The sequence below is a fragment of the Limulus polyphemus genome, unplaced genomic scaffold (genome assembly GCF_000517525.1).
Source record: "Limulus polyphemus unplaced genomic scaffold, Limulus_polyphemus-2.1.2 Scaffold1664, whole genome shotgun sequence".
NCBI lineage: Eukaryota > Metazoa > Arthropoda > Merostomata > Xiphosura > Limulidae > Limulus > Limulus polyphemus.
The window spans coordinates 56,171-69,169 of NW_013667274.1; positions in this window are offsets into that span (position 1 = coordinate 56,171).

Consider the following 12,999-nt stretch of genomic DNA (forward strand, 5'->3'; position numbering starts at 1 on the left):
AAAAGAATTTCTACCCGAAACAAACAAAGAAGCAGATTCGTAACACTATGTTCACAGTTCCTTCTTAGCCTTATTCATACATGCCACTTACAAAAGTTAGAGTTCTTTTGCAATAATAATTACCAATTTTTTTACTGTATATATATATAATTACGTATGTAAAAATGCCAACTTTGTCTGCATAGAGAGATCATCGTGATTTATGATATCGGTTTCATTTTACATATTACAGGAAAACTATCACCCCTACGACAGAGAACTAATTGGAAATGTCCCATTCTTCACAGAGTCAGGTCAAGTAACCTGCCTGAGGCATGTTACAACTACATTGTCTAAGTAGCAGTGAACCACTGTAAACCAACTCGATTATAGATAAACGAAAACAGATCAATTGCCAAGAGATATATAAAACTGCACTTCTTGATAACTAATAAAACTTGACAAACAACACATAATTACAATTACATAAAACATAACGAAAATCCAAAGACTTATTTACAACTATGATTTCAAAATGCAGGAATATTCATAACTTCGTAATAAGCTGTTTTATAAAACCACTTGCTAATTTTCTGTGAAGATTTCAATAGTGACAATATTTGGAAAATAGCTTCAACATGTGTGAATTGAAGATAAATAATATAAAACACGTGTAAAATCTTTACACATAAATAGTTTGTATGATTGTGTGAAATTAAAAAATACATTTACAATTCATTATACGTAGCAATTTACGATATTTTTTGCACTCTTGACAGTGAACTGAAAAAGTGGTCCTATACCAAAAGCGTTTCCGCCTGATTTCAAATCGATGTGGAACACTTGACACGTGACTTCTATAACAACAGGAGTCGTGTGTCTCTACCCTACCAGCCAAAGGAACGCTCTAGGAGACAGGGAGCACAATGTTGGAAGAACAATTACAAATACATATTATTTAGAAATTCCATATGGTAAATAAATAAGTTTCTGGAAAACCCAGCTGACCTCACAATAACTACTCAAGTTCAAAACTGATCGAAAGTCAGAAAGTTGTAATTTTATGTGATTATTTTTTAAATAAAAATATTATTTGTAATAATACAACGAAATAACTGCGGAATATTGAAAGTATTTATAAACTATTTTCGTAATGTATTTCTTAATATTCTTTATATTACGAAACGAAAACTAACATAAATCCAAATTGTATGTGAGGTTGAACTATGTTACTCTGTAAAAAATATCAGAATAAACAACATATCCACGTGTTTTGTAATATTGTAAACTCCGATAAAGTGGTGGCCCGGTGGTTAGGGCGCTCGACTCGCAATCTGCATGTCGCGGGTTCGAATCTCCATCACACCAAACATGCTCGCCCTTTCAGCCGTGAAGGCGTTATTATGTGACGGTCAATCCCACTATTCGTTGGTAAAAGAGTAGCCCAAGAGTTGGCGGTGGGTGGTGATGACTAGCTGCCTTCACTCTAGTCTTACACTGCTAAATTAGGGACGGCTAGCGCAGATAGCCCTCGTGTAGCTTTGCGCGAAAGCCATAGCATACAAACCGATAAAGTTCAAAGGCTATTATTTTTTTAAACTTTTATTTATACAAAAGTACTTGCATTTGAAAAATAACAACAAGCGTTTCGTAACGTAAAGGATGATTCATAATATAAATACATAAAAATATAATTTGTTTGAATATACACACACACACACACACAATAACAAACAGAAATCACAAGACCGATGATGCCTTTATATCTCAAACAACAAAACATGACAAATATGAAAACGTAGGTTCAAAGAAACCTTCTAGAAGGTTGTTTATATTTCATTTTTTTTTCTTCACTTCCATCTTTCTTTTGGCCTCAAGAACATAGTTTGGTTCTCGTAAAACTATGAGATCTATTATTTCTGGCAATAGCGCGTTAAAATAAAACCGATCCAGTTTAGGGAGCATCTTTTCAATCCAAAAATTGTTATCTCGAGTGATTCGTTGGATACTTATGTCAAGAGGTGTCCAAATAATGAAATCACAATTTTTTTTACCAGTTATATGAAGTTGACCCTGTACTTGGTAATAATATGTATGTGTATCGTTCAGTTTCAAAGTATTATCAAGTAAAGTACAACAGAAATCTTTAATTGACAGTGCAGTCTGTAAAGGAGTCATTCCCTTAGCTTTCAGAGGGCACTTGACTTCAATAATACCATCAGACCCTACAATAGCACCTGGGGAGGCTGCTATATATCCTTTCTCCATGTCAACAAATAAGCCACACTCCTGTACTTGGTTTCCAGTTTTAGTAGAGTAATGAAGTAGAGCATTTCTTTCGTTGCTTTTATCATACTCTATTGCAGGTGTAGAGAAAAAAAAAAAGAACTGTATAAAATTCTCTTCACTTTAGATCTGCATGACGTAGTATCCCTCATCTTGCAAATGTCTCCAAAGTGTCTCATAAAGAGTTGTTGTACTGACCTTGTGTTTTTTTTTGTTGTTGTTTTTTTTCAATATCAATTTGTTGTTCTTTTGTAATTTGTAGTTTTTTTAACAAATCATTTTCCAGTTCTGTGATCTCTGAAAATGAGCGATCAGGCCTTTCACGAATAGAAGTTTCTTTGATTTTCAGCGATTCTCATTTGCCTCAAGAGCTAAAAGTATTTTGTGAATCAGTGAATATACTAATTATTAAGTAATTTTTGAGCTTGTTTATTAAGGAATTCTCTTCCTTTATCAGTTGAATTATTTGTGGTTTTCTCTTTCTTTTAAATTTCTTTAAATGCTATTGTTATTTCTTCTCCCGTTTTCACTTTGATCGGAACAGCCCAAGCATATTTACTGAAAATATCTATAGCTGTTAAAATATAATTTGTGTTATTATATTGAGATTTAAATTCACTCATATCAACTGTATCTGCTTGCCATTGATCGTCATTATGTGCCAGGAAAACTATTCTTATTTTAAATTTATGTCTAATTGGTTTGTGTTTTTTATCTTCATTTTGCTGATGTAAAAATTATGTTATTTACTTTATAGGTAACTTAGTTGTTGTTTTTTTAAATTCTTATACACCACTAAAACCCCTCTCTGAATCATAATATATTTCTTTGAACCTTTTAAAAAAAATGCGACTTTTTGCAGCACAAACCTTACATACTTCTTTAATCATAGATCTTCCATTCCTTGAGGTAGCTTCTTGGATGTTGTGTGTTTCGGTTTTAGTTTTACACCCTAATCAGTACACAATGAATGAAATGCCAAGGCCGAATGTTTCCGTTGCCTTAATAATTGGTGTAGTAATTCCTCTAGCAATTCTTTCACCTAAAGCTGGATCTTGAATAGCTTTCACATCTATAAATTCTTGATCTGCAGTATGTGTATCAGGTGTAGCTTTTGACTTACTATAAGCAATATTATGTTTCTTATATGCTTTATCCACTCTATCAATACCAGAATAAGCTCCAGCTAGACACTTTTGAAACTTAGTAAAGAGCCCACAGTACTGAAATCCGGGTATATGCATTTCTGGAAAATTAAATTTATCTTGCCAACTAGATCACCTCCTTTTTATTTTGTTCTTCTCATTTATATCCATTTAACTTTACATGCTTATTGTACTTCTCTCTTGTACTTTAATGTTTGTATGAAATCTTTGTCCTTTAAGTTAATTTCTTCTTCAGTAATATTTTGATACTTAAATAAACTTAGCACTTCTTTGTAAAGTATATAGGACATACATATCAGTTACTTCAATGACACCCGCTCCTAGCCTTAATGCCACTAAGGATTCAATAACAAAACCTGCTAAACCAGGAATACTGAATACAAATTTAAAATTATCATAACTATGTTAATATTAGAACATAATTTATAAATGTTAAAAATCTCACATTTTATAAAACAACTATTATTTTTTACACAATTCTAAAATTAAGACTGATTCAGTCTCAAAATTACAATAAAATACAAATAATTTACTGTACAGGGTAAAAGATAAAAAACCCGATGAGATTGGAAACAGTCTCACACACTTTACATGCTTCGACGTGTTTAACTGCGTCATCCTCCGTTATCACTCTTATATCCATCAACTTCTTTAATGAACTGTTTTGTTTCTTTGTCTTCAAGTTTGAAAATGATAAAATAATTACAGTTCCTTCTATTACCAATTGAAAGTAAATAGACTGTGATTGATAAATTATTTATGATTTTACTTTCTTCTTCTCATAAAGACAACTATTTTATCTCGTTCCTTTTCAGTTATAAAATCATCAATAACAACAGTATTTTTCATTCACTGGATCTAACCTATCAACAACTATCGGATCTTCTAAGTTTTTTGAGAATAATATTTTTTCTTAAATGTTTTTACAATTCTATAAACTTATTTTTTTATTTCTGATAGATTGTAAAACATATGCACCTAATTCATCAAACATCGTAAAGTTATCCTGTAATTTTCCAAAGTTAGGTTCTTCTATATCTTTTGCACTTACTTATAGATTGCCATAGTTTAATTGATCACATACTAGATTTAGCAAAAAGTTGTGTTTCCACAACCAGATGGGCCTACAATTAAAAGTCTAAATGATCAAAGAAGATAAAAATGCATAATTTATTTAAAACTACTATCAAAACTAACCAAAGAAATAAGATATAAGAATGAAGTACAAGCTCTAAGTAAAATAAGATATAAAGAATCAACAACAGAGTTTCATAAACCACTTCAACAGTCTAGAATCTGTACACTGAGTCTTGTAAAACTCCTCTTGATCTCAGACATTTGTAACTTTCCTTGCTATATGCTACAAAACTTTGATCCTTACCATGGCATCCCACCTGGGGTTGTGTCTTCCTTCCTCAGGGGGCTGTGCTCTTAAGGAATAGGTGGTCTAGTATTCCTCCTTTTGTCCTTTGTACCCAGGCACGGCTGACTGAATTGGGTCTGATATTGAATGATGTTGCTGATTCTGAATGACATGTCTCATTCCCATTCCCATGTGTGACCTTTTTGAGTCATCAGAGGAGGATGGATAATGCTGATTGGAAATATCATTTTTATTTTTTTTTGCTGAACATCTTTCGAACAATTCTTCTGTTCCAGTTTTTATGGACAACTCGGAATCAGATGGCTCTGTGGGCACTATGACGGTTTGCTTTGGCTCAATGGTTGCTCACGGGAACTTCTCTACAGTTTATGTGTTCACTGCCGAGTTGTATGCCATTTCACTCGCCTTGGATCACATAGAAGCTATGCAGTACACTAATTGTACCATCTAAACTGACTCTCTTAGCTCTATGTTGGCCCTGGAATTGCTTCATGTTAAGTTCTCACCCTGTTCTCTTCCACATTCAGAAACAACTGGCCCAGTTTATCTGGATTCCTGGCCATGTCGGTATTCGTGAGAATGAGCTTGCTGACACTGAAGCTAAGTCCATTTGCTCTGCCATTGTCACAGCCAAGCCCATCCCTTATGTGAACTATGGACCCGTGATCAAGGCACGGCTTCACGCCAGATAGCAGTCGATTTGGAATGTTTATATTTGGCCATATAGTTTTTTATGTGGATGGTAGGGAAAAGGTAGTCTTATCAAGGTTATGCATTGGCCACAGTTTTTTAACTCATCATTTTCTTTTATCTGGGACTGATCCGCCAATGTGTGGCCATTATGAAATTCAGGTCACAATTGCCTATGTGTTTCTTTCATGCTGTCTTTGCAACTGTGAGCGACAGCGCCATTTCAGACATGTTTTTTCTCGGGGTTTATATTTGACGTTCGATGGTGTCATTGACGATGGATTGAATGTGATTTTAGGTTTTATGGTCCATTGGCCTTTTTCATTCTATTTTTAACTGCTTTATTGGTTTTGTTTAGTTTTAGGTTGTTTTCATTTTCTTTTTCATAGTCTTTTACTTTTTTGCCTTTTTACAGATTTTTTGGGGTAGATAGACTAGTTGTTTTGTGCCAATAAACCCCAACCAACCTTTATATTATGAAATATTAACTTTATCACCAACTTCATATCTAGCAATAGGAATTATTTTTACATTTTATAGACTATTATATATACTTTACTTTCGTTTTATTTTTTACTTGCTTCAATTTGAGGCATTTTAGTTGATCTATGATATGAATGTTATAATTTTTTATTAAGTTATGTAAAATATCAATCCATTTCCTTGTATTATAAGCAGTAAAATATTTCCACATTTTTTTCAAAGTTCGATTGAATATTTCAACAATCTGCGCTTTAACTTCGCTTTCAGTTGTAAACAAGTGAACATTTTGTTCTTTTAATAATTTTTGCGTTTGATTATTGTTTGTATGTAGTTAAGCACAGAGCTGCACAATGAGCTATGTGTGTTCTGTCTACCACGGGTATCGAAACCAGATTTATAGCATTGTAAGTCCAAAACATACTGTTGTGCCACTGGGGGGCAGTTTGATTATAAATGAGTTCTGTTCGTTTATCAGTTTAATTTTTTTTTCGGTTTCCTCTTTTACAAAATGACTTTCAATACTTTGTTATTTCTTATTCAGTTTTAAATTTGATTGGACTAGCCTAAGCATATTTACTAAAAATGTAATTCATCTGTTAAAATATAATTTGTATTATTATTGTAAGATGTAAATTGTCTCATATTAACTAAAGCTGCTTGCCATTGATTATCAGTATGGGTTACAAAACCCTTTTGCTCTTAGATTTATATCTAATTGGTTTGTGTTTTGTATATTGATATTCCTGTTGCAAAAATTGTATTATTTCTTTTTAAGGTAACTGATGTTAACAGATCAAATTTTATTTACAGAATAAAGATGGAGATTACAGATCAAAATGATCTTCCAATTGACTTCAACAAACAGCAAGTTGTTTATAGGTTACTTTTAAGTGATGATAAATGAATTATAATAAACACTGGTTATTTGTGAAGAGTAGAAAATATTATAGGAAATGAATTTTTACCATTATTTTAGATAAGGTTAAAGACAGTTTTAGAAACGTTAACTAAAAATGTTGTGAAGTCTAAATAATTCATATAAAGTAAATTGACACATATATACTTAATAAAAATTAAATATAAAATCGCTTTTAGATAAAAATCCTCAATCTCAATATGCAACAGGATTTAAAATATTTTAATTCTGATAAATGGAAAGAATTTTAGATCTAACGAGTCTACCAAATTATTATCAAAATGATACAGACAATTTTGAATGTAAATAACATTGCAAAGGTAAAGTAGTTATCAATGAAAAAGAGTAAAATATTATTGTTCAGAATTAAAAATTACAAAGCAAGATGGAACTAAAATTGGTACTGATAGTATAACGTTGGTTAATACTGGAAATACTTTCTTCATGAGCTGAATCATATATTGGTAATACTGTGATTGATGAAACTGAATTACCATGTCTAGCAAAGATTAATAAATTTTATGAATAATTATAGCACTAGTGAAGCAAGTAATATGTTTTATTATGTAGATACTTAAGGAGCTCTTAGTAAACAAATTTTAGTATCTGATAACGATGGAACAACAACATTTGATGGTGAAGATGGTATGGTTAAAATTGATAAATTGATAACAACATTATAACATAATGCCTCTTACCACGAAAGTTTTACAAAATGATGGATTCTAACAAAAATAGTGACTATATAAAAATATGGATTCCAACTAGACATTATTTTGGATTCTTTAATGTTTGAGCAAAATAATTTCAAATACTGATGTGGAATTTGCTTTTGGGAGAAGTAAGGTTTGTTTGTAATTAAGCATAAAGCTACACAATGGGGTATCTTTTACCTGAAAACTCTTCCACTGAACTGACCCCACAAGTCCAACCAGCCAATCTGCTCATCCTGCTTCATCTCCACACTTAATTCTAGGCAGTATCCCTGACAAAATTTAATCATGGCGTCTTTCTTTAAATGTCTTTATCAATCCTTTGTACTTATTAATTATCTTCACTGAACTGCCTTTCCCTACATCATTAGCCTCTACTGCACCACAAAAATACATCTCTGCTAGCCCCTTTTTATATCTCCTGCTCTATCAATTATTTCCTCCTCTTGTGCCCCTGGGTAGCATAATCTGATTCGGTGCTACTAGTACTATAGCGTGAGATCTACAAAGATATTTACACTAAAGTGTGCAGTCTGCACAGATACTATGATCATCACCGTTTTAATGATTCACTGAAACATATTTTCTTGCTAACTAATTTATATCTATACACGTTTTTGTTCAGCAAATAATAATAATAATTTAATAAGTGGTGTGTTCCATAAGAGTACCTTAGATTTAGGCTATAAATGGTGTTTTGTACTTTATTAGTTTAAAGGCGTTATTTATAATAAATGGCGCCAATTGCAAAAAAGAAAGTTAAAACAGTGATAATGATAGTATCTGTGTAGACCGCATGCTTTTGTAGCACCTCTGATTCTTTTCTCTCTATTTACCCCACATGCCTTGTCAAGGAATCATCTATAACTGTAACCTCCTTATCATCCACATTCTTCTCTAACCCTTTTGTTTTCCTCCCCCTCTAATAGTTCCTCATCTGCAGAAGTCAAGGGCTGAAATTTGTTGCTCAACAGAATAGGCTCATTATAACTAAATTCACTACATTTCACTCTAATAGTACTCTTTCTTACTTCCTAAAAGTCATTGTTAGCTGATGTATCCCTTGCAGTAAAAGCTTAAGCTTCTCCTGAAATCCTGCTGCCAATTCCCACAGTCTACACTTCTCTTTATCTATTATTTCTACTTTAATTATGATAGCCTCCAACTTCTCCTCCAACCTACAAACTCTACATAAAAATTACACATCTTCAATACTATCTTCCTTAAAAGTACATGCATATATGCACACTTACCTGGATCTATTTTTAAGCTTTTCTTCTTATCTACTGAATAACCATGCCTAGGATTTCAGTTTAACTCAGTACTACCATCATAAACATTATTGAGCAAAAAATATAGCTTTTTTATATAGTTGTATTTCATCTTTAAAAAGATTTGAAAAACAAATAAAACATTTGTTATTTCAATTATGTTTCCGTTACTTTTGAACGTCAAATTAAAATCTCCTCTAAACGCTACGGTTCCTGATAATAGCTCTACTTGTTTGGCACTCTACTCTTCCCTTTTAACTGACTATTTTATTACGACCGTTACCATCGAGACAGTACTCATGGCAGCCATCCTTGTGGAAAACTTCTTAGTGGCAGTCGTGGTACTCCGGTCACCCCACCTCCTGACTTACACTAATATATTCCTGCTGAGCTTGAGTGCTTCGGATGCATTAGCTGGAGTCTCCATTTTCGTGATTGTGCTGACCATCCTGAAACCCACAGTGAGAGTGTATATTCCAACCTGTAAACTAAGGCATGCTATGTTGATGACTTATTGGATAGCTTCAATTCACAGTCTCTTGGCCATTACTTTTGATCGTTTAGTGGCCATAGTTTATCCTCTGAATTACCGAATTTTGATGACCAAGTTACGAGTAATCATTATTTTGAGCATAATTTGGTCGTACAGCATTGCCGTGGGCTCTACCATACTTGTGCTAAATGAATCATCAGCTATAAAGAAGCGTGTCTGTGATTTGCTGATTAACACGCCTCGTGATTATTTGTTATACTGCACATGCAATTTCGTGTTAGTAGTAATGTTGATATTTTTATGTTACTGGCGCATATTTCTGGTGGCGCGTGATCAGGCCCGAAGGTATCCTCCTGGATTTCAATCTTTCTACGTAAATAACTCTCAGAAAAGACGGCCCATGGTGAGAGACAAAAGATATGTCCAAACTTTAGCCCTGGTAATTGGAGTACTTGTCGCGTGTTGAGTACCTCTAGTGGTCATCCTTCTTTTTGAGCTGATACGTGGAATCTCACATGTCATGCAAACCGCTTGGATCATCGCCAGTTTCTTCTGTCAGTTAAGTTCATTCATTAATCCTATTGTGTACACGTGGCGGAACAATGAATTCAGCAGTGCTCTCACGAAGATATGTAGTAGGAATAAAGTTAAACCCTCACAGACGCTCATCGTCTCTACTGTCCCCACACCAAGCTTATCTACTTCTTGAAAATACGCGACGTTCATCCATCTTCTTTCTTGGCGCACTTCCGCTAATGTGTACGTGATGTTTATTTGGAGTTTATTGGACTTAATCATCATCCTTTAATGGGGCCATATTAGTTTCACATGAATAAGTAGATGTTGACATGTCAAATTAAAATGTTCGTAATTTTTTTACTGTCCCCTTTTTGTGTACTACACATGATTTGCTCAGTAGCAGTAAACTTGCCTGTACACTGGAAGTTGAAACATAAAAATAAAAAAGGTTTAGTAAACAATACTAAAGTCATAAACAAGCTAATCTTACAGAGATCTAAGTAACTTCATGAAAATGTACATAGATGACAATATATATATATATATTTGCCGAGTTTGAAATACCACATGAATATTAAATTTTTTTGATAGGAAGATGGTGTCCTTAACAGAGACAAGTTTCACTCCATGACCAGTTTGAAAAGGAAAACTGAACTTCCTTAGCCTGTATTATTATTTCATATGCTGTATATTCAAAACAAATATTGTATTATTTGAAATACACTTATCTTACAACGTGTTTTTAATGTATTTTGATAGTTGTAGGTTCTATACTGTGCTTTGTATTCACTTTATTTACCTTAAACAGTGTTTGTCGTATTAAGAGACATGAATGTTCTTTGATGACATCAACAACATGCGACAACTTTCAAGACTGAGAAGATCGTTGTTGGAAATATAGTTTATTTTATTTCCCTGCCAAGCTGATGATTATGTGATTGATTAGACACTTATAAGAGATGAACTGTTTTTATCGGCTAGAGTCAGCAGCTAGAAACAATAGCAACACAGCTGCAGAAAGTAAGAAAATCTCAAAGTGTATTAGTGGCATAATAGCAATGTCTAGTACCATGACAAAAACACCTTTTATTGTATTCCTATCACTTTGTTTGTTTAGACATCAAAGCTTCCATATAAAATAAGTTGTGTAATAAATTTATATGTTGTTGCTTTGCAGTGTTTCCACTGAGGAAATTATTAAATCTGCCATGAAATAAAAGCTGATATAAATATATTTAAAAATTTCTTGAATTTGTTATTTTATGCACTTAGAATGATTGATAAATTAGGGAACTTTACCAAAATAGAGTTATGGCTCTATATTGCACATTATCTGTTTGCATAGTCACTGAGAATAATTTTGGTATATAGCATATACCAGACAGACAAGAATTATAGGCACTAGAAATAATAATATGTGTAATTCAAAGATTAAATCAAAGGATTTTTGGATATTTTTCACAACATATTTTCTCCTAAATATCATGCATTAGGGGTGTCACGTTTTTGTTTATCATTTCAATATTTTTTCTGATATATTTCAATTATTTTGAACTATCTTTTGTCAAGATTAGACTAACATTGTTGAAGACATAACCCAAAAAAGTTTAAGCGAGTATGTGACAAAATTTGTCAAAGCCTTAGATGTGCTATGACAAAAAACTGTTTTGAAAAGAACTGTTAACACACGTTTTGTAAGGGTATTGGCTATATAAACCTTCACAGAACAAGCAGTACTCCTCTTGTTCGAACAAAATAACACAATATTTGATCTCACAATACGGCCTATGTGATGAATCGAGGGCTTTATTTCAATTTTAGCACTTTGCACTTTTAGCATTTAGATTCCTTAGAATACGATAGGAAAGAATAATTGTCGATTAACTTATATTCTTAAAACGTTATTTTACTTATGAACTGCTGAAAGTTACCTTAATCTATAACGCATCTTCATACTCAGAAGATCAGACACACTATAGATAGAATAGCCTCGTTAGAAACAGTTTTAAGATAAGCCAAATTACCAGTGATCACTGCTCTTTTCAACTTGTTAAACAATATAAAAACATGAAATATTGATCTTGTTGAAAAGAATTACAATGAGATGAATTCCATCAGTCATAAATGTAACGAATTTTATAAATATTGTTTGAACAGTATTGTTTCTTGTTCTTTATTGTCAAGCACAAAGCTTCACAAGGGACTATTTGTATTGGGTCCACCGCAGATATCGGGATCCAAATTGTAGCATTATAAACCCTCAGACTTGTCTGTGAGCCACCAGAGGCTTGTTGCTTTTTGTTTGTCTGTAATTAAGTACCAAGTTACACAATGGGCAATCTGTGCTCTGCTCACCATGAGTATCGAAACCCGGTTTCTAGCGTTGTAAGTCCGCAGACATACCGCTATGCTACTGGGGGGCTGTTGCTTTTTGTAAGTATACTCTGACACTTTGTTCAAAAAATTTTTATCATTGAAACATGGTAATTACAAAGAACAAACAAACAGAATTAATTAAAGTATATTACTCTTTGCATTGCAATTTAAGTTAATGCTCACATTTTCACTCTTTTAAACCTAACTCCCTACCCCCAGAAAAGTGTAGAAGAAACAACTGAACAATTTCACATTTCTGTTGCCCTGTGCACCTGATTACCCAGATCACAAATCTCTAGTTCTGGAGTTTAACAGCGTCTTTCAATATGCCTAATCAGATACATAATACGTTAGGCATCAATACATGAGATTCCAATATCTTCGTTGTTTCTACAGTCTTCTTTACTCACATAGTACTCTTGATTAATCTTATATTCAACCGATACAGACATCAACAACATATTTCCGACGAAATTTTAACGACACAAGTCTTTACTTAATAAAACTGGTTTATTCTTTCCGAATATAACTTTACCGATACACTCAACTTCAACAATCGCGCTAAACAAACGCTATAACAACGAACGTCAATAATACTGCTGACTGCAGCTCAATTACTCACTGTCTACACACACACGTTACATTCCCCTCTTTTATATTCCAGCCCACCCTATCTAGCAAATACTAGAGCATTCGCCAAGAAACGGGATAGTTCTAGAAACA